General features: G+C 40.7%; 1 long non-coding RNA gene across 2 annotated transcripts; it reads right to left on the reverse strand.

Moving 5' to 3' along the window:
- Window positions 1-1,376: 1,376 nt before the first annotated feature.
- LOC102154345 lies at window positions 1,377-22,190 on the reverse strand. Of its 2 annotated transcripts, XR_005378697.1 has the most exons (5): window positions 22,044-22,190; window positions 19,495-19,647; window positions 14,593-14,655; window positions 2,193-2,326; window positions 1,377-2,054 (listed from the first exon to the last, which is right to left on the reverse strand). It is a non-coding gene; the product is annotated as an uncharacterized LOC102154345 (long non-coding RNA). The 2 variants fall into 2 exon arrangements; XR_005378698.1 differs by lacking the exon at window positions 14,593-14,655 and having other exon boundaries at window positions 1,378-2,054.
- Between the last annotated feature and the right edge of the window lie 35 nt (window positions 22,191-22,225).

The following is a 22,225-nucleotide window of genomic DNA, read 5'->3' on the forward strand; positions in this document are numbered from 1 at the left end:
CTTGTCCCGTTTTGTGGCTGGAGAACTAGAGACCCAGGAAAAAAGCATGACTTATCCAAGACCACACAGTGTGTCAGTGATGAATTCTTTATTTTAATTGGATTTTTCCAGGGCATGGAGTTGTTGGGGGTACTGAGGCTGCAAAACCCACTAGCGTTGGTGCCTTTCTAATAGAGCAGCAGACAGTCCTGGGGGTGGAGTTGGGCTCAGGGGTGTGGAATTTAAACGAAAGATTTGGGGGCTTAGGGATCCTACCCAGTCACAACTGTGTTCCCTCCTAGGATTTCACTTAAAAAAAAAAAGATTATTTATTTATTTGATAGAGAGAGAGAGAGAGAGAGAGAGAGAGAGTGCAAGAGAGAGCGAGGTGGGTGGGGGGATGGAGAGAGAGGGAGGCAGAAGGAGTCTGGTTGAGCAGCCCTGTTACAGGGCTCAATGCGGGGCTCAATCTTACGGCCCTGAGATCATGACCTGGGCTGAAACCAAGAGTCAGATGCTCAACCAACTGAGCCTCCCAGGCACCCCACCTGGGGTCCACTTTTAAAGCAAGCCACTGCCAGCTCTACTTTTCTTCTGTCACTTGCTTCCCAGCTCCATCTGGAACTCGCCCCCTCCTCTTGGCCTCTCATCCTTCCCTCTGGGTGAAGTGGAGCTTCATTAGTGGCTGAGTGTGAGGATGGCCCAGGTATAGATCTGGAAGGAAATTGGCTATAGGTTGGTGGTCAGGACGGACAGAGCCAGTCAGGGGAGTGACATGAGAGAGGGCTCTGCTTGGGGTGGCTTCCAACCCCCAAATGGCAAAAATGAGCATTCACGTAGATCAATCCATTGATCTAAGCTCAGAATCACTCTTGGAGGAAGACAGTTTCTGCCCCCTGAGGTCTGATTTAGTTGTCTCTGACCTTCTGAAAGAAATGACCAAAGATACAAATACATACACACGTACACACATGTATATACACACATTCACACACACACACATACACACACAGAGCAGGCTGTCTTTTTTCTCCTCTGACTCTGGAGCTGAAGCTGAAGTCCAAGCTCTCCCACAGGACACAGGAAAGCCTGCTGCTAGGGCTCCACAGTGTACAGCAGTTCCCCCCCGCCCCCCGCTTCTTCGTGGCTTCACTTTCTGCGCTTCCAGTTACTGACCATCAACTGAAGTCCAGAAGCGAATGATCCTCCTTTTGACGCGTCATCAGAAAGTCAGTAGTTGCCTGCCAGGAAGTCACAGTGCCTGTGTCATTCCCCTGCCCTCATCTCACCACAGAGGTATTTTATCATCTTGTGTCATTACAAGAAGGATATGTACAGTGCAATAAGATATTTGGGGAGAAGGAGCAACCACATTCATGTAACTTTATCACAGTATATTGTTATAATTGTTCTATTTTATTATTAGTTGTTAGTCTCTTATTAAACCTCATTTATAAATGAAACTTTATCACATGTTTAGGAAAAAACTCTATATAGGGTGTAGTACGGTCATAGTTTCAGGCCTCCACCAAGGTCTTGAAATGTATCCCCCATGGGTGAGGGCACTACTGTGCTCAAGAGGTCAGCAGTTCCATTCCTCCTGATGCTTCCAAGCCTCTCCTGTTTGGGTCTCCCAGTTTGCAGAGGGTGTGTGAGTCCATTTGCCTGGAAGGTCTGAGGAAGTCGAGCTGCAGCACCACTCTATTGTCATTGCTGCATCTCAGGCAAGTCACTGTCCTTCTCCTGATCCCAGGCTTCTTACCAGCCACTGTTGACTTCTCTGCCTATCTTTAAGGTTCTCTGTCTTGACCCCTGGCTTCCTTTCTGGTTACTGATTTGATTTTCACAGCCTGGCTCCTCTCAGCTCTTCTGGCTGCTTCAGGGCTGGGGAGAGTGGCCCCCGTGAGGTCTGAGGGGCAGGGGGCACACCTGACAGCACCTCACCACAGGAAGGGCCTTCCGGGCCTGTGCAGTGACCCAGGAACCTGAGGGCCCCTGGGGGGGGGGGTGAGTCGAGCAGGGCCGAGTGGAGGGGGGCAGAGAGCATTCAAGTTAGTTGCATCTGATTCCAAATCCTGCAAAGATAAAATTCAGATGATTTCAAATTGTCACATACAAGCGTTGTTAGATTCTGAACTTTTGCAATAAGAGTAGTGCGTGCATGTGTGTGTGTGTGTGTGTGTGTTGTGTGTACATGTTTTTAATCTACTCACTCAAAAAGTTATTCACTCCTTCTAAAAGTAGAGGCCAAGCCGGTGATAAATTGCTGACTCTTCGACATGAATATTGTTCAATTATTCACAGATGTGTTTGGCCTGACAAAAGCCTTTGCTTCAGCACATTTCTCCTGTTAACCAAAAGCATTCATGTTAATGTAGAATCAGCTATCATTAGCACAGACTTTCAGCAGCTTTCAGCTACTCCAGTGTCTTCTTTCTTCACTCTATCATTTTCTCTTATGATTTAATTAGTGTGAGGCTGGAATCCTGGATCTGAATTTATCCAGAAAGTTGCACGGACTGAATTTTGACACCTGCTGATTCCCCAAGCTGGGCTGTCTGCTCCATTCCTCACCCACTAAACTAAATTGTGGGATATTGGCTTTGCAGTTCTCCCACACTGGCCTTTGGGGAGACCAGCTGGCCAGGCCAGAATTTTGGGTTCAAGACAGAGGCTTCTTTCTGTAGGTGTGGCCTCTCTCCTTCCCCTTTGGATTAGATTGACCCGAAGGGCTCTGCTTCATGAAGGGTGTGCCTTTCACCACCCTTATCCTATTGCTTCAACTGTCTGCATGGTCTCCTCATGTCCCAGGATGATCAGGTGCCTCAGAGATCACCAAGGGCAATGGTTTTCAAGCCTTTCATTTTCAGCAGCGCAGCTCTTTCAAAGGAAATTTTGTACAGAATGTTAAATGTCTGAGACAGAAGAGAAAAGCTATCCTGGAGGAAATAAGGTGATGCCATGTGCTCCCTCTTCTCCCCAGACCCAGAAGCCTCTGTCAGGAACTCCAGGGCTCTGCAAGTCACAGGCCTGAAATCTATGACCAAGCAAAGCCCAACTGAGGAAGGCTGAGACTTGCCCAAGGTAAGACACTGGTCACTGGCAGAGCTGAACCAGGATACAATTGCTTTGAGAGCTCGGTCGGTATTCTCTCTCAGTTCCTTCTTCCAAGACTCTTCCTAAATACCATGTCCTTCATTAGGGAGATCCTTCAACACTTAAAATAGGTTTTGTTCATTTTTTACTGAACAAGTATTGAGCTCCTCCTGTGTATGAGGCACTGTTTTATGTTCTAAGGAAGCAACAGGAGAGAAAATATGTGAAGATATTTGCTCTCAGGAAGCTTATATTCTACTGGGGAGAGAGAAAAAAAATGAACAAATGAATAATTAGATAAATGAGGAAAAATAAAACCAGGAAAGAAATGCCAAGGATCAAGTGGAGATTACAATTAGAAACAGGTGTTCTTTTACTGGAAGATGGCATTTCAATGCTGACTTGAAGGAGGTGCAAGAGTAAGAACATATGAGTATCTGACTGAAAAATGGCCCAAAGAGAGGAGACAGTTCACACAATGGTGCAGAGGTAAGAATGTACCTAGAGAGTCGAAGGAAGTGTGAGGGGGCCAGTGTGTCTAAAATAAGAGATTCAGGGGATCCTTGGGTGGCTCAGCAGTTTGGCGCCTGCCTTTGGCCCAGGCGTGATCCTGGAGTTACGGGATCGAGTCCCACGTCAGGCTCCCAGCATGGAGCCTGCTCCTCCCTCCTCCTGTGTCTCTGCCTCTCTCTCTCTCTCTCTCTCTCTCTCTGTCTATCATCAATCAATCAATCAATCAATCAATCTTTAAAAAAATAAAATAAAATAAGAGATTCAAGGGGAGGCCAGTAATAGAAAGCCAGAGAGGTAATGGGGCCAAATTATTTATGACCTCACAGGTCATCGTAAAGTTTGTGCTAGCACTTGGATGAATGGCAGACCACTATAATGGTTTGAGCCAAGGGACTTAGGTTTTGACGGGATTATACCTGCTGCAGTGTTGCATGAAGATATAGGGGTGCTACAGGTGGAAGTAGGGAGACTTCACTATGGCAGTAATCTAGGGGAGGCATGATGATAGTTTAGCTTGTGTGGTGGTGACTGTTAACAATCCAAATATTTTTGAGGGTAGAGCAACAAATTTTCTGAAAGATTAGTTGTGAGGTGTGATGGCAAGAGAATGGTCGAGGGTGATTATGCAGTTTTTAGCCCGAGCAAATGAAAAGATGATCAAGATGGGAAAGACTGTGAAAAAAAGTGGTTGAGGGTTATATTAGAAGCTCAGTTTTGAAGAACTTCCCTTTAGTACCTGTCAGACATCTAAGAGATGAAGTGATTTGAAGATTCTGTCCACTTGTGATGTTTGTAACCCCCAGGCCCCAAAACAATGCTGCAAGTTTCAAAAGCAATTTGATCATATTCTGTGCAGGATAGCAATTAATTTTGCATGTATATGACTGTTGTTAGGACAATATAAGCATCCTGGTGTTGGTTGGGAACCTTATTCATCCTGGTATCCTCTGCTGCTTCAGCACGATGCTGGGCACATGGCCTGTGCTTAATAAATACTTATTGCTGTGAATTCAACCAACCTTGTGGAAGAGCTACAGAATTTAAGAGCAGCATGACATAGTCTAACATCTTCCAAATTGTTTTCTGCTGAGCACTAATCTCTTAGGATGTTCAATTAAAAAACCAAGTCTATAGTCATATAAGTTTAGGAGACTCTATATTCTACACCCTTGTCTTTGAGCATCACAAAACAGAGTTGCATATTAAAAGGGATTAAAAATCCTTCAAAAAATCCTTTGAAATATATCTAACACACTGTCCACGTCAGTGTCTCCCAATCATATCTGGCTATTGATCTCTCTCCTCATGTAGCCCTTGCAGTGTCTTCTGGAACTGGTTGAATAGAACATGTCTTGGAATATGTTGGGAGACAAAAAGAATGCTGGAATTAGGACGCTGAAGACCTAGGCTTTGAGCTCTTACAGTGTGATCTTAGACAAACATTATTACCTGTCTGGGCTCTGCTTCTTCATCAGATAGACTCAGACTAGTTAATTCTATGGCTGAAATGTGTAACATGCAAATTTTATTCATTTCTTTTATTTATATTTCTCCTAAGTGCAGGGCTGGGTTTTAGCAAATTAGTAAAGACCCCCCATGGTTTATATTTAGCATCTAACTTATCTCTTCTTTCTGCTTTCCCCAGTCTCCTCTCAGTTTCTCTAGGAGAGCTCATGCTACCTGTTAGCCATCCAGCCTCCTAACATTAACATGTGTCTTTCTCCTTAATCTCCCACCCTTACTTGCTCTCTAGGCACTGCATTAGGTTCCAGAGCTTTCCTGCCTTCTCCTTGCCTCCTCTAATCTAAATATTGTGGGGAGATCTGGCTAGTAGGAGCTACCTAATGTTTGCTGAGTGAACAGGTATCAATGGTTCAGACATTGCTCCTCCCAGGAAACCCCATTTTCTGCAGCTCTTCTGGAGATTAGTGCCTGATTTTAAAGAAGAATGTCTCTGATGGTAAGAACTTTAGGACTGGGGGGTAACTTGGGTGCACATGGGTCCTGTGACCCTCGATAGCACACTAGAAAGAATATTACTTTTTTGGTTTCTGTATAGGAGTCTTGTTGGTATGTTAAGAAACTTGGCACATGATGTCTGTAGAGAGCAAGAATGGAAAAAAGATGTTCAGAACTCCCTTGAGTATAGCTTACCTAAACATGCTGGATTTAAAAAGTGTCTTTCAAATGCATGAATGAGCTGGTAGGAAAGTAAGGGAATTCTTTAGAGACCAAATGCAAGAAAGTCTGAATTAATCTAGGCTCTGGAGCAGGCATATGTTCTTTTAGATTACACATATAGGAAATAAGAAAAAGGGACTGGGATCTAAACAAAGTGGGAATACCCATACATAAAGCTGGGGTATCTCAGTGGGTGACCTAAAAAATCACACACCCCACAAAGGGAGACGATAAGAAAGTATGCCCTTAGGCTCTGGATATTACAGAATAAAAGAACATATATCCCCAGAGAACTCTTATCCACAAACTCTCCATCATGTAGACTTGGTGTCTGGGTTTATATTACAGGTGACCTAAAAAACTGTGTTCTGAAAATTTAGTTTTAAATAGTCCCAGGTTAGCAGTGCCCCTAGGCATTTGGAAGAAACAAATATAAACACTCTCTGGAGAAAAACTCTAAATGCAGGGCTGGAGAATTCTCTCAGATAAAGGTCTTAGGAACATGAACTCACAATGAGAAATCAATAAACACATGGGTTCACAAACCACCATTAGCAAGAGTCAGCAGAAACAACCAACTACAAAATTAGAGCTGCAAAGACTGCAGATATTGGAATTGGCAGATAGAGAATTTAAAGCCAGGATGTTTAATACATCCTTGGAATTAAAAGTTTGTTGAAAAACAAATCATGAAATTATAAAAATATATCAGAAAGATTTTAAAAAGGAGCCAAATAGATATTCTACAAATGAAAAACATTTATAAATTAAGTTAAAACTTAGTGGATAGTCACAGAGAGGGTTAATGAACAGAAAGATAGGTCTGGGAGAGAGTTTGAGAATATCAATGGCACAGTGACAACATCCAGCATTTCTATTATTGGAATTAAAAAAAAAAAGAGGCAAAGAGAGAATAAGGGAGAGGCTACACTGGGGTATAAAATGACTGAGAACTTTGCAAATTTGACAAGAGACACTAAGGCTTAAATTCATTAAGTCCATGAAACACAGTGAAACTTCAGGACACCAAGAAAAAGAGATCTTAACAACAGCCAGGAACAAAGGACAAACTATTGCAGAGAAAAGAAAATGAGGCTAATAGATAACTTCTCTTGCTAACAATCAAAGAGGAAACTAGGAGAATGAGCTCTTCACCTTTTGGAAAGAACATGACTGTCACATAGAACACTATATTTAACAAAACTCCTTTTAAGAATGAGGAGAACAAAAAAAAAAAAAAAAGAATGAGGAGAACAAAAAAATATTTTCAGACAACCAAAAAGTAGGAGTGTTTACTGACAACTTTCACTTAGGGAATTTCTGAGAGTTCCTAGGAAGAAGGAAATCTTGAAGTCCTTAAAATCTCAAAAGGAGGGCCTAAAATATTACAAGAATGGTGACCAAAGGAAATAATAAGTGGATAGATCGAAATGAACATTGTGTAAAGTAATATTAATCATGCCTAATTTGTGGAATAAAAAAATTTAAAAAATCCTGGACCATTACATATAAGTCAGGATGGAAGTGATGGGATTTAAAACATTCCAAGATCTTTGTTTTTTAGGAGGATTAGTAAAGATGATTTATGTAATAGATACTATAGTTGTACTGCACGGTCATCCGTGACCTCAAACTCATGCTGACAGTATCCTCCCCTGATGCACCATGCTCCTTCTCTCTCTGGGCTGCAAGGATTTCTCCAAACCTATGGGTGACCACCAGGTTCATGTGCAAAAGCAGGACGGAGGTTTGGGTGAGTTATTGTCCCTGGGGGCAATTCTCAACTAATGAAGAATGGAAGGTTATAGATAACTGCCCACATTTCCCATCTTTCAGATGGTTAATTGTAGAATTCATTTCTCATGCTCCTCAGAAAACGTGGTAGAATCAATACCCCATTGGCCATGTCACTGGCCTTGATAAAGACCCTTATCAGGGCTTTCTCTCTTCCCTATATCCTCATTCTCTTACTTCTGCTTCTTTAGGTTGCCTGCTAAATATCCAAGTCCTTGTCTTATATTCTGTTAATCAAGGAGCTCAAACTAAGACAATTAAGTTATCACTTTAATTTAATATCTAATTTAATTTAATTTAATTTGTTAAAGTTAATTTAACAACTATTAAAAGTATAAAAATAGCGTGAATAACTTTTAAAACCAGCATAAGAAAAGATGGAATGGAAGGGAAACTCGGTTAATCTAAAAGAAGGGAGAAATAGGTTTTTTTTTTTAAGTTTATAATAAGATGGTAGAGATGAACCCAAATGTATGAGCAATCACAATCAATGTAAATGGGCTAAATGCTCCAATTAAAAGATAAAGATTACTAAACTCGATTGAAAAGCATAGCATAGGGGGAAAAAAAGAGACAGGCAGACCAAGAAATAGACTTTTAACTATAGGGAACAAACTGATGGTTACCTGAAGGGAAGTAGGTGGAGGATGCATGAGATAGGTGATGGAGATTAAGGAGTGCACTTGTGATGACCACTGTGCGTTACATGTAAGTGTTGAATCAGTATATTGTACACCTGAAACTAATATCGCTCTGTATGTTAGCTACTAGAATTGAAATAAAATCTTTCTAAAAACCCCCAAAAACAAAACAAAAATAAAAGCATAGCAAAACAAAGCAAAGTCTAGATATATGCCAGTTATTAAGATCAAAACCCAGAGATACAGAAAGGTTGAATAGGCTAGGAAAAAATCTTACACCAGGCAAATGCTAAAGGAAAGCTAGAATAATATTTTTAGAGATTAAAAAACCCCACTGTCTTAGGGTGCCTGGGTTAAGCACCTGACACTTGATTTTGGCTCGGGTCATGATCTCAGGGTCTTGGGATTGAGCGCCATGTCCTGCCCCATGTCCAGCCCCAAGTCAAGCTCTGTGCCTTACTTGAGATTCTCCCTCTTTCTCTCTCTGCCCCTCCTCCAGCTCTCTTTCTCTCTCAAATAAATAAATAAATCTTAAAAAAAATGCAAATCCTCTCAGTATCCATTGGTAAAAGCTTCAATTTGCTATAAATATGTAACAATACTAAGTCTGAGTGTATCTAATAGTATAACTTCAAAATATATAAAACAAAAATTGATCCAACTATAAGGACAAATTGACAAATTTACCACCTAAGTGGGAGATTTTAACATCCTGCTCTCAGAGACTGATAGGTCAAGCAGATCAAAATCAATAATAGCAGAGAAGGTCTGTATAACACATTTAACAAGCATGATTTAAGGGATGTATGTAGAACACTGCACCAATAATTGGAGAATATACATTCTTTTCAAACACACATAGAACAATTTTACAAAAAAATTGATTGATTACTAGGTTGAATGCATTTAAAAGAGTCTATCTAACAGATATTCTTAGGCAATGATGCAATTGCATTAAATAAAAATAAGACAATATAACAGAAATTAATGAAATTCTATAATGAATATATAGTGGAAAAACAATAATGAAAATAATATAAATCAAAGCTTGTGGGACACAGCTAAATTGGTACCCACAGATGAAATTATGGCCTCAAATGCTTTTATTATAAAGAAAGAGAAGCTGAAAAAAAATGAGCAGCTAAGCATCCAACTTTAAAAGGTAGAAAATAATAATAGAAAAAGTCCAAAGAAAGAAGTAAGGATATAATAAAGGAAAGGTCAGGAATTAAAGAAATGAGAAACAAAAGTCCAATAGAAAGGAGCAACAAGGGTACACATTTCTTCTTTGAATGTCCAAATAAAATTGACACACCTCTGCAAGACTGACCAAGCATGACAGTGAGAAGAAACAAATAAACATTAGGAATGAAAAGGAGCTCAACTATGCATTGAGGCAGCAGAGATTAAAAAGTAATAAGAGGATATCATAAAAAATTCATGCTAATAATTTCAAAACTCATACAAATTGCATAAATTTGTATAAATTCTTAGGAAAATTAAAAAATCACTAAAATCACCTTAAGAAGAAATGATTCTGTAGAAAGGTATTGACTCAATATTTAGAAATGTCTTCAAAGAAGGCACCAGTCATAGACAGCTCTATCAATAAGGTGAGTTCTACAAAGCTTTCAAGGAACAAATAACTCCAAACCTACATAATGTCTCAGAGAGCCGAAAAGAGACAAGCATATCCTCATTATGAAATCCTGACAAAGCTAGTAGAAGAAAGGAAAGTTATGGGGCAATTTAACTCATGGCTTTTTCTGTAAACATCCTAAACAAAATACTAGAAAAGTGAATCCAAAACCAATGATAACTTTATGACCAAGTTTATATTGTTCCAGGAAGACAAGGTTAGTTTGACATTTTAAAAAAGTAGATTTAATTTACCACAATGGCAAATTGAAACATCTGATAAAAACAATCAATTATTTATGGTAAATGTCTTAAGTGAACTCAGAACAGAGGAATATTCCTTAGCCAGATACCTACGTCAACCTGAAGTTTATAGCCAACATTATATTTAGTGGCCAAAACATTAAAAGCATTCCCTTTAAGGTTAAGAACAAGAAAGGATCCTTGCCACAACTACATCAATAATACACTGCAAGTCCTAGCCAATGCAATAAATTAAGAAAAAAATCCATTAGGACTAGAAAGAAAGAGATAGTATTATTTGCAAATAATACAATAAAAAACTCAAAATGATCTGTAAAAAAGGATTCAAAATAATAAAAGAATTTAGTAGGTTGTCATGTTTTAATACAAATATCAGTTGTATCTGTATACTTTGGAAAGAATCAGAAAATGCAATTAAAAATGCTTGTCATGGTAGGAAAACAAAATATAATGTATCTAGGGACAATAAGAACAGAGATTTACATAGTAGTTATCATGGACTATGCACTATTCTAAACATTCTTTTTATATTAACCTATGTAATCCGATCACAATGCCATGATGTAAGTGCTATAAATTAGTCTCATTTTATGGCTGTGGAAACTGATAACCAAAGAGATTATGTAAGTTGTCCATATTGTATGGTTAGTAAATTGCAGAGTAGGAATTCAAATGCAGCATCTGTTTTCAGAGTATGTGCTCTTAACTACTATTCTACAATTTTCTTTTGGAAAAAATAGCAAAACTTCATTGAAAGACATAAAAAAATTAAATAGAAAGGCATACCATGCTTATGGATAAGATAACTTAATATTATAAAGATCCCGATTCTCCCAAAATTGATCTATATATTCATTGGAATTCCAATCAAAATCCTAACAGGATTTTCGTGGAACTTGACCAGTTAACTATAAAATTTATATAGATGAACAAAGGGTCAAGAAGAGTCAGTGCATTCCCCAAAAGTAAAAACAAGGCAGAAGAATGATATTTGCACTATCAGATAACAACATAAAATGCTAGTACTATAAAAATAAAGAATGTGCTTTTGGCACAGGGATAGACACAATAAAAATCTTATAAACTGACCCATGCATGTACGGAAACTGAGAGGTGACAGAGTGAGTCAGTGGGGAAAAGATGAGCTCTTCAATATGTGGTAGTCTATCCAGATGGAAAACAATGAGAATGGATTCCCACTTCACACTATACACAAAAATTAATTCCCGATGGACTAAGGTCTTATATGTGAAAGGCAAAACTTTAAGACTTTTAGAAGAAAATGTGAAAGAATATTTTTATGACCTAAGGGTGGTGTTTATTTAAAACAACACAAAAAACCCTAATGATAAATAAAAAGATTGCAAAAACAGGGTAGACTGAAATTAATAATTTCTAGTTATCAGAAAACAACAGAAACCGGACAGATAAGCAACAAACTGAGAGAAGAGATTTGCAGTATACATAACTGGCACTGGTTCAGGGTCCAGAATATAATAAACAACTTCTCTAAATAAATAAGGAAACGACTAACAGCTCCAAGGAAAGTGGAACAAAAGATATGAGCAGAAATTTCAGCATAGAGTGTGAATGGCTAATAAGCATATAAAAAGGTGCTCAGGGGGAAAAAAAAAAAAAGTGCTCAGGGGATCCCTGGGTGGCGCAGCGGTTTAGCGCCTGCCTTTGGCCCAGGGCGTGATCCTGGAGACCCGGGATCGAATCCCACGTGGGGCTCCCGGTGCATGGAGCCTGCTTCTCCCTCTGCCTGTGTCTCTGCCTTTCTCTCTCTCTCTCTGTGTGACTGTAATAAATAAATTAAAAAATTAAAAAAAAAAGTGCTCAAACTCTTTAGGAATCAAGGAATTCACATTAAAATCATGTTGTGGTATAGTTTCTTACTGCCTAAATAAACAATAATCAGAGAGTCTGAAAAATACCAAATGGAATTAGTAAGAGTGTAGAGCCAAGGAAACTTTCTTCCACTGCTGGTGGGAGTATTAATGGCTACGGTTGATTTGGGAAACAACTTGTTACCTAGTAAAGTTGAAAGTAGGGTATCCAACATTTCCACTCATACATACATAGTCTAGAGAAATTCTTGCAAATGTGCATCAGGACAAAGGTACAAGGATGTTAACGGCAGCATTGTTCTTAATGTTACAAAACTGGAAACAACCCAAATGTGCATTGACAGCAAGATGAATAAATACATTTTTGATGTGCTCATAAAAGGAGTACTATACAGTGATGGGAATGAGTGAATTATGGCTCAGAGTTCCCTATGCAGGAATCTCAGAATGATAATATTGAGCCTAAGAAACATTTGCAGAAGAATAAATAGGGTATAATTCTACTTATATGGAGTGAAATCAGGAAAAACTAAATACTATTTTGTTCAGGAATTAAAGATATATCTAGTAACACTATAAAGCAAGGCAAGGTAATGGTGAATATAATTCAAAGTAGTAGTCTCCCTAGGGAGTAGGTAAGAGACTATGAATTCAAGAGGGGCATACATGGGGATCCCCATGATACCAATTACATTCTATTTCTTAATTTAGGTAATAGCTACAGGTTGCTGCATTTTGTTATTATATATTTTTTTAAAGATTTTATTTATTTATTCATGAGAGAGACAGAGAGAGGCATAGACATAGGCCGAGGGAGAAGCAGGCTCCTGGTAGGGAGCCCGATGCAGGATTCCATCCCTAGACCCAGGATCACTCCCTGAGCCAAAGGCAGCCGCTCAATTGCTGAGCCACCCAGGTGTCCCTATCATATTATTTTTATACTTTAAACTTTATATATACTTTGTAAGTGATACATTTTCCAATTAAAAAAAGAGGAAAAATGTTTACGGAGAAACCTCCTCTTTCAAATTGTGAAGTGTTACCATTCACTTCCCCAGGCTCCTGATGACATTACAAAAAGGAAAATAGAAAAAAAGAAAAAGACCACATTTACTAAAACAAGGAACTTCCCAACCCCTCACAACAAAGTATGAAGTATCAGTATCAAAAAATGGACACTGAACTGAGCAGAGGAAGTACGCTGAAAGCGGACACTTGCCACCTTGGGCTATGAGCAGGATGCAGACTTCCCTGAAGACCAGTGTCTCCATCCTGAAAGATAATGATCCTTTGGTTGGAACAGTGAGCCCCAGGGGTGTGACTCGGCCCCAGGAGATGTAGGATGTTCCTGGAGAGCATACTGCATGACTTTGCAGAAAGAGAAGACAAGGGGAGCGGAAGGAGGAGTTGATGCTGGTCATTTCCATGACGGGCTTATTGATGATCTGGCTGTCTATTCCAGCCTACTGCTTAAACCCCAGTGGGCTGAAAGGGAGAGGAGATGGTCCACAGGTCCCAGATTCCTGTTAGCGGGACCATGCTTCCATTCTGCAACTGCTGGGAGTGTTGGGTGCTATGACCCACAGCTGCCCTTCTCCAGAGAACTTCTCACAACATAAGAGGAGCTGCCTCATCCAGAGATGCTTGGGAGGTTACACCGGAACCCTGGGTGGAGCTCCCAGCTCCCAACCAACCGACTAATGTGAGGGAACCTTGTGCTGGGCCATTCTGTGTACCAGTCCTGCCCCAGGATCAGGCTGACAGTGGGATTCCAGCCGAAACTCCATCCTCTGCTCTATCCAACCTCCTCCACTCCTTTACAGGTCCTTTGCTTGAGAATTGCCTTTCTTGTCTCTGCTTTGAGGGCACCTGCTGTGTATAAATTCTGCTGATTTTTTTAAAAGCTCTTTTTCCCACTTCCTCTTACCTTACTCTTCAGAAGGTAATTAACTTCATTTACATATACTTTATTATTTTATTTAAAAGGCAAATACAAAATCTTTGTATAGGAATAATAAATGAAGATTGAGTAGGGTGGACAGGAATAAAAAAGCTACAGGTAGATGAAAAACATATCCAGAGGAATGAGCAAAAAACTACCAAAAATTTCAGATGACTATTAGGTCCAAGTGCATGAAATTTTTGATTTTGACCATTATTGACTCACAAAAACACAAATTCATGTGGTCCCATCTGAATAGGTTTCCAAATTCTTACAGAAGTTACAGGCAATATAATCTCTCAAAAGTCGCGCTCAAAAGGAAGTAGATGGTTTGAAGAAAAAAAATAAAACAAGACAACAGAAAGAAATGGCATGTAAGTTAGCGGAGCTCCTGAAGAAAAATGGAAGATAAAACAGAAACATTATGGAGATGAAAGCCACATTAAAAGCAATAAAAATAAGATGAAACTAACTGAAAACAATGACACAGTGGCTTCAAGAAATCATAGTAAACAAAATGGGAAGTGGAGTGATATAATCATGATTATAGAGAAGGTAATAGACACTGCTGTCTTTGACAGGGTTCCCTATAAATAGGCTCTGAGGTGGAGTGATGCATGCAGAAGGTTTACTGGCATATTCTCAAGCAACACCTCTTAGGGAGACAGGCAGGATTGGGCAGAGGGAAGCTGACCTGCGATGTGGGTGCAGCTGAGGTCTGAGCAGATTCCACGTGGAGCTCTGGAATAGGGTGGCCCTACAAAAGTGAAAGAAAAGAGCTAAGCCTTTGCTTCCCCTCATTAGTGCAGCCCATCATCAGCCCTGGGTTGGTCTCTGGATGAGTCCGTTTCCTATGGCTGAAGGCTAGTCTCAGTGAGCAATGCGGCAACTGATATATCTCGCAGCTGGGGGGTAGGCACCTTGGCCTGAACAAGGAAGCTGGTACCTTGACATTTTTGTAGAGTCCCTTCCTGTTCTCAGCACCGCTGGGCTGGCAGCCTTCTGTGTCACCCAGTAAATGGGCTGTATAGGCGGTCTCCTGAACTCAGAGAAGTCTTTCTTTTTTTTTTTTTTAAGATTTTATTTATTTATTCATGATAGACATAGAGAGAGGGGGGCGGTGGGCAGAGACACAGGCAGAGGGAGAAGCAGACTCCATGCCGGGAGCCCCACAGGGGACTCGATCCCAGGACTCCAGGACCACGCCCTGGGCTGAAGGCAGGCGCCAAATCGCCGAGTCACCCAGGGATCCCCAGAGAAGTCTTTCTTAATTAGGGACATTTATGTAACACAATAATCTGCCCTTTACTTTTGAGGGAGTGAAGCATGTCCCAAATCCCTGGGCCCTAAAAGCTTTACTGAATCTCAGAAGGGTGTATGTGTCTGCAGAAGACCTCCAGTGTGCTGGCCTCGGCCTACTCATCCACATCATCAGTAGAATGGGTGTCTAATTGGTGTGTTACCTGTTGTGTGATCTGATCCTTGTTACTGGTCTGCTTAGTAGGAGGGAGGGTAATGGGAGGTTCCAAGAGGGACACACATTACCTTGTAAGGCACCAGTCTCATTTAAGGTTCCTGAGTGATTTTCAAGCAAGGGGGTTTCATTTTGTTCTGGTAGAGTGGACTACTTCTGCATGCCTAGCAAGTTCTGGGGAATCTGGGGGTTCAAAATTCTCAAATGTAAATATTCAGATACCCCAAATCTCAAGTTTCAGGGTTCTCTGCCTTCCCTGTTAGGGCTTTCTTTTGCTGAGCTCATGAGCATGGTTCTCCCTGCTGTTTGCCCAGCTGCTGCAGTCAATTACGGTGTTCTTAAATGCTACCAAGGAAACCCTCTGGTTTTCTTTCTTTCTTATTTTTTTTTTTTTTTTTTTTTGTGAATGGGAGGTGACGCTCGCTGAGCTATCACTGTTCTTTAACACATCAGTGGCACTCAGCTACCCATTCCATTGTCCTGATAGTCACATCATACCTTCAAGCTTTTCCATCTACCAGGATCATTCCCTCAGGTAACTCATTAAACCATATCCCTGACATGTTGCTCTGTGTATCTTATCTTTGAAAGCTAAAGGAAGCCTGTTAATTTTATCATGTTGGTTTTGGCCCATTATACGAAACTGACAAGATCTTGAATCTTGATTTCTCATTCGCCGCATTATCCTCCAGTTTTATATTATGTTTATTCAATTTATTGATAAAAATATTAAATAGGACTGGGTCAATGTTGATAAAACTGTTGAGCAGGACAAGGGTAGAGACAGGCTGTTGAGGCATGCCATTAGGAGCCGTGCCTCATTAGTCTCACTAATTCAACAAATATTTATTGAATACTTAATATCTGCTGGGCAACCTGTCTTACATTGGGGACATAAATGATGAACAAGAAATGTCTCCTGACCATAAGCTCCTTATGCTTCTCCATCTAGGTTTACATAAATCAATTTATTTACTGTTGTATGCTATGGCATTCAGCTAGATTATATTTATACCAAAATGTACTATAATCTAGCCTTCTGGTTCTTGGAAATTTTAATTTAATGGATCAGTAAAAGTCCTAATACAAATAATAAGGGGTGATACAAACAGAGTTCTTTTAATTTTGTAAAAGAAAGATATTTAAAAAGTGCTAATAACTGTTATTTCATAACATATAGGTCAGTTCCTGCCCTCATGGAGCTTACAGTCTATTGAGAGCCAGACTTTGAACAGAGAAACAAAGGAATAAAATGCAAAGTGCAAGTTATGAAACTTGTTAAGAAGGAAACAAATAAGGCACAGGAGTGCAAATAATGGAAGCAACCAGAAAAGGCCAGAAAAGAAGTGACAGGTTCTTCAAGAAGCGATAGCAAGGAGCTGGCCATCTGGAAAGTCCAGGAGGGCACAGCATGTGTGAAACTCCTGCTGGGCAACTTGGTGGATTTGAAGAAGTGAAAGGAGGCTAGGTGAGCTGGGGCAGTAGGAGCAAGGAGGAGCATCCAAGGGTAAAAGTGGAAGAGTGTGGGAGAGACAAGCAGGATTAACTCTGAGTGACCATCAGGGCACTCTGCATGCTGCCTGCAACCACCTGGTGGGTGACTTTGTTCCCCTCAGTAGGAAGGCTGTGCTGACCCCCAGGTGCCATCAACACTCAGCTGCTGGCTTTCTCAGCAGTAGCATGCAACTCCCCTGAGCATCTAGCATCCAACCTCCTTCAAAGATACTTTCACAAGAGCCTTAAAAAAAGGGGGTGGAGTTCACAGGGGGTGGCATCTCTCTCTTAGACTCGGCACAGCTGCAGAAACTCTGGCTTGCACTCTATGGTTTGCCTGAGCCCTTCCCTCCACCAAGAGGTTGGCTAAGTCAGAGCATGTGGGGCTTGCTAAGCCACAATAAGGAGTTTGGATTTTATTCAAGATACAAAGGAAATCGTTGAAAGGTTTTGAGCAAGGAAGTAAAGCAATCTGATTTACATTTAAAAAACCTCACTCTGCTTGCTGTGCAGGGAATGGATTATATGAAGACTTGGGTTGGAGCAGGGGAACCAGTTGGCACCTGTTGAATTAACCTGGATGAAAGAAAGTGGCTTGAGTAAGAGTTCACATGGGGAATTGAAAGAAGTAAACAGATTCCAAATACATTTAGGAAGTAAAATGATAAGACTTACTAATTGATTAGATGTCAGTGTAATGGGCCAGAAGAACTCAAACATGGTGCCCAGATATGTTGCTTTAGCCACTGGGTAAATGGGGTTCCATTTACAACAATGGGAGAGAAGGAAAAATATATGATTTTAGGGGAGAAAAGAATGGCTCTCCTTCATAAATGTGAGGTTTGAGATATTTGTGAGGCATTCAAATGACATGTCAACTGGACTATTGGGTGTATTGATCTGGAGTCTAAAACAGGGGTTTGGGCTAGAGCTACAAATTTTTTGTCATATTTATTGTATAGATGTGATTGAAGAGAATATGGAGAGATAAAAGTGGGCAACAGTATGGAATCCTAGAGAATGTCAATATAGGACGTCAGAAGAGAGGGAGGGTGGGGGGCAGGGAGAGGAAGGAGGGGGGAAAGAGAAGGGAAGAGATTGGAGGAGAAAGGAAAGAGGGCCAGGGTGGTGAAAGGGGAAAGGAGAAGGAGACAGGAGAGGACAGAAGAGAAGAGAGAAGACCAAATGAGGGTTTTTAAGGAACAGCAGATTCTAGGGAATTTTTGTAAGCCAATGGGGATGATGTAGAGGGAGGGGTGTTTGCTGGTGAAGGAGAGAACTACGGCCAGAGTGGAGCTGATGGTCCACGTAAATGGGTCAAGTCTTTTCCTGAAGTTTTTAGGAAAATAGACAATGTGTCCTTCTATTCTTTGAATCTTTAAATATACAAGTAGAGCCCGTATCCTCCCAATTAGACGTTTCTTTCAGTGTTCTGTGATGAAACAGCCTGGATGTAACCCCCAGAGCTCACTGGGAGTGTCTGGGGATGCTTTTCTCATGTCACGCTATCTTTTGACAGATGTCCTCTGAACCATAATTGCTCCATCTTTCTGATGAAGACAGAGGCAAAGCAGAGACTGAGTGGCAATGCCCCCCGTCCTGCGTCTTTGGCTGACGTTGCACTGTTTACCTCGAGCAGGGTCCTTCCTTGTCCTATTCATACAAATGTATCTGAGAGAACACTGGTGTTGTCCTTTCCATTATCACCTCAGCTCGTTATTAGCTGTGACCTCTAGATAGTGTTCTTATCAGTACATACCACGGTGGCGTTTCTCCCTGGCAATGTGCCCATCCGTACTGATTATTCTGGTGGATTCCTCAACATTCATTATATCCTAGGTGATGATTCTACTATAATTTTATGAAACAATTCTTCACTAGTGATTGGTGTAGGGAGGACCCAATTTCACCCAGCAGGAGGGTAAAGCTAGCACAAAGGGGATGGCAGGACTGAGGAAGTCCTGGAAAAGTCTCTCTCAGACATGCCTGTAGCCAACCCACTTTGAAAAGTGAGTTTTTCTAATATGTTTCTCCCCTTTAAGTTAATTTGAGTTGCTGCTTCCTCTGGGTTTCCAAGTCATCCTTTTTCTAACACCTTCCTTTGTCCCCTTACCCCGACATTCTTTTGAAATCTGTATTCATCAAAGAGCTCCTGTGCAGATGTGTTGACTTCTGTAGATGTCTCCATGTCTTTTTAAATGGTATTAACTATAATTGTATCCCAAGAATTTCTTGTTGTATGGCCTTCCAACATCTTTCAGTGTTCCAGTGTTATAAAATTTCAGGCATCCAGTATTTTAGATAACCTGTCCTGTTATTCCCATAGACTATTGAAATGTGTGCTACAATCATCGTTTTGGCATCTAGGTTTCTTTTCCTCAGAGTTGCCCGTTGCACCAGCTGCCATATAAAATCTCTTGGCCTGTGACGTGTCCTGATTTTTGGTTTGGAAATACAGTCACCGTTCTTTTAGAGTCTGTCCATGGCACTAGCCCGATTTGAATGTTTTGAAACCTACATTTCAAAAGTGACATGTCTGACTATATCTAATGCTTCTTTCATTCACAATAATAACCTCCAACATGACACGGTCCCTTTCTCCCAAGGTTCCCGTCACTTCTACTTTACCAATTTGTTCTTCCTTGTTGGTCAGAATTAAGTCCAGAGTAGCAGCTCCATTCTTACATCCTTTTCTTTCTAAGAGACGAAGCTGTCAGCGTGGAGCGTCAGGTAGCTCAATTGGGATGAACCCAAGGGACGTATTTGTGGTAATTCACATGCCTGGAAGAAAAGAGTTTGATGTGAGCTTCAGATCAGCAGAGAAATTGGATTTATTTTGGACACTGTATCAGGAGGAAAAGGACCAAGCCACTGGGAGAAATTGAGGTGATTGAATAGACTGGACCAAGGCTAAAGGCTGTGTTCATTCTCTTCAAGAAATGAAACGCTGGCTCTGGGAGATAGTGTGTCTGTATAGTGTGTATAGTGTGTATAGGAAGACACTGTATAGTGTGTGCAGATCTGAGAAAAAATGCAGATCACTCGGGGTTTGGACAGGCAGATGTCAGAGTAAGATGGAGATGTGGTAGGAGTACAGGTTGCTGGCCACTCACTAGATGTTTTCATAGCAAGCCAGGTAGATCTTTTCTCACAGAGGAGATAGTTGTATAGGGCCAGCAGGTGCAGAGGCAGGAGTGTTGGGGGCACAGCACCACTTTCTGTACAAGTGGCGAGAAGCAGGAGAGTGACGTGGATTCTAGGATTAGTTAGCTCTGGGTTAGAAAATGCCATAGGTGGATAAATTACTATACACTTTTGCATGTTAATACCCTCTTCTGCAAGGTGTGGATAATAACACCTGCTCTGTGGGTTGATGAGAATTGAATTTTAAGGCATGGAAAGCACTTCATACAGAACTGGCACAGAGTAAAACTCAATAAATGAGAGGGGCAGACTCCACTCAGGGTCAGAAAATTGCTGATAAGGTCCACAGGAAGTGGGAAAATGAAACGAGGGGAAACAAGGGAGAGAAAAAATAGGCAGGAGTGAGAAGAAGGGCTTCAAAGAGAGTAGAGGACAATAAAGTCACCCAGAAATAGGCCTAGGAGACTGTTGCACCACCAGACAGGCAGTGAAGAGCGCCATTGCGCAGAACCACACCTGTGTTAGACCAGAGGTGCAAATATAAAGACAACAGTGCCAGTCCTCAATGAGCTGTTCTCTGGCTACCTGTGGGTATCTTATTGCAAAGAGAAAGTATAGAACCACGGGAAATGGAAGAAATGAACATGAGTTTATTATGTATATTAGTATGACTGGCTTAAGTCAGCAGTACCTGCCCTTGGAGGGAAAAGATGTCTGAGAGTCCTGAGTCTGTCCCCTGCTGGCAATGCATGTGGACCTTGGGGCCCCTTACGCACATGGATGGCTGTCTAAGCAGCTATGCAGACCAGGGTTCCTGTAACTGTGAAGGTCTCTCATGTGTACAGTGAACTTATAGAACTGCTATTTTCTTGGTTATTCTTAGGGTTTCCTTCCTCATACACCCCAGAGTGTGAGCTGTGCCTTGTTTGCAGGTTATTCTAGTGTGTAAAAATAGTCTTGTAAAGTTGGAGCTTATATGGAAGCATTGTTATGCGTTGCTATATATGTTATATTGTAAAATATGTCAGAGTATAGAGGCTAGCACACACATTCACACACACACGTACACACAACTTAAAGAAGAAGAAAAAAAGCATCTCATGAAGTCTCCCTCCCCAAAACATTCCGTCCTTTCCCCCAGGGCAAACACTATCCTGACTTTCGTAATAACATTACCTTGGTTTCCTTTATAGTCTTTCTGTCTATTCAGATATCCTTAAATATTATATTGTTAGGTTTTGTGTGTCTTTGAACCTTATATAAATGGGGTTATAAGTATTTTTTGTGATTTTTCTCTTTTGCTTCTCAATGGGTTTGTGAGCTATAGTCAGTTTATTTTATTGCTGCCTACTATTCCATTACATGAGTACTCCACCGTTTACTCACTGACTTTACTGTTGACAGACATTTGTGTGTCTTACATTTTTTTTTTTTTTTTTACCACCATGAGCAGTGCTAGTGTGGACACTCTTTCATGGCTCCTGGTGTAGAAGTACAAGGTTTATCTAGGGCTTGTGCTTAGAAGGGGTCTTTCTGGGACATAGGATATGTTCCTATTCAACTTTACTGGGTAATACCAAACTGTCACAATGGCTGTACCAATTTATGGTGCCATCAACAAGGTATGAGAATTTCCACTGCTCCACATCCTCTGCACCATCACTTTGTATTGTATATATAAAGTTTTATATGTGATTTATACATAATATATATGTATGTGATGTACATATACACATATGTATAAAAATGATGTGTAGATTTATTATCCATTTGTAACAATGTAGTAATGTACAGAGCTACATTCTCTAAACACTGTACAATGTAGAAAATTTAAGGAATTTGCAATAGTAATATTGCCCATATTCAATTTCTGCTCTCTTGTTTGATTTTAGAATATACCTGTGACACACACACACACACACACACACACCCCAACAAGCCAGCTCTTCTGTTTGAGAGCTTAAATTTTCAATAGGTCATGGGAGATTTCTGAGAGAGGAGACCCCCAAAATTTGGTTGAGGACTGCTTTTACCCCTTTTTGATCTATGATCAATGCATCCCCAAAGCACTGAGTTAGTGCTCTTAGCTGAAACAGGTTTTCTCAGCCAGGAGGGCTCATCTTTCCTGGTAAGAAGTTCTGGAAGTGTGGGACTCAGTAGTTGCCCTTGCCGAGGCATTCAGGGACTCCTCAGGTTCTAAATGACTGGCATTGAA

Source organism: Canis lupus, chromosome 25 (genome assembly GCF_011100685.1).
Source record: "Canis lupus familiaris isolate Mischka breed German Shepherd chromosome 25, alternate assembly UU_Cfam_GSD_1.0, whole genome shotgun sequence".
Taxonomy (NCBI): Eukaryota; Metazoa; Chordata; class Mammalia; order Carnivora; family Canidae; genus Canis; species Canis lupus.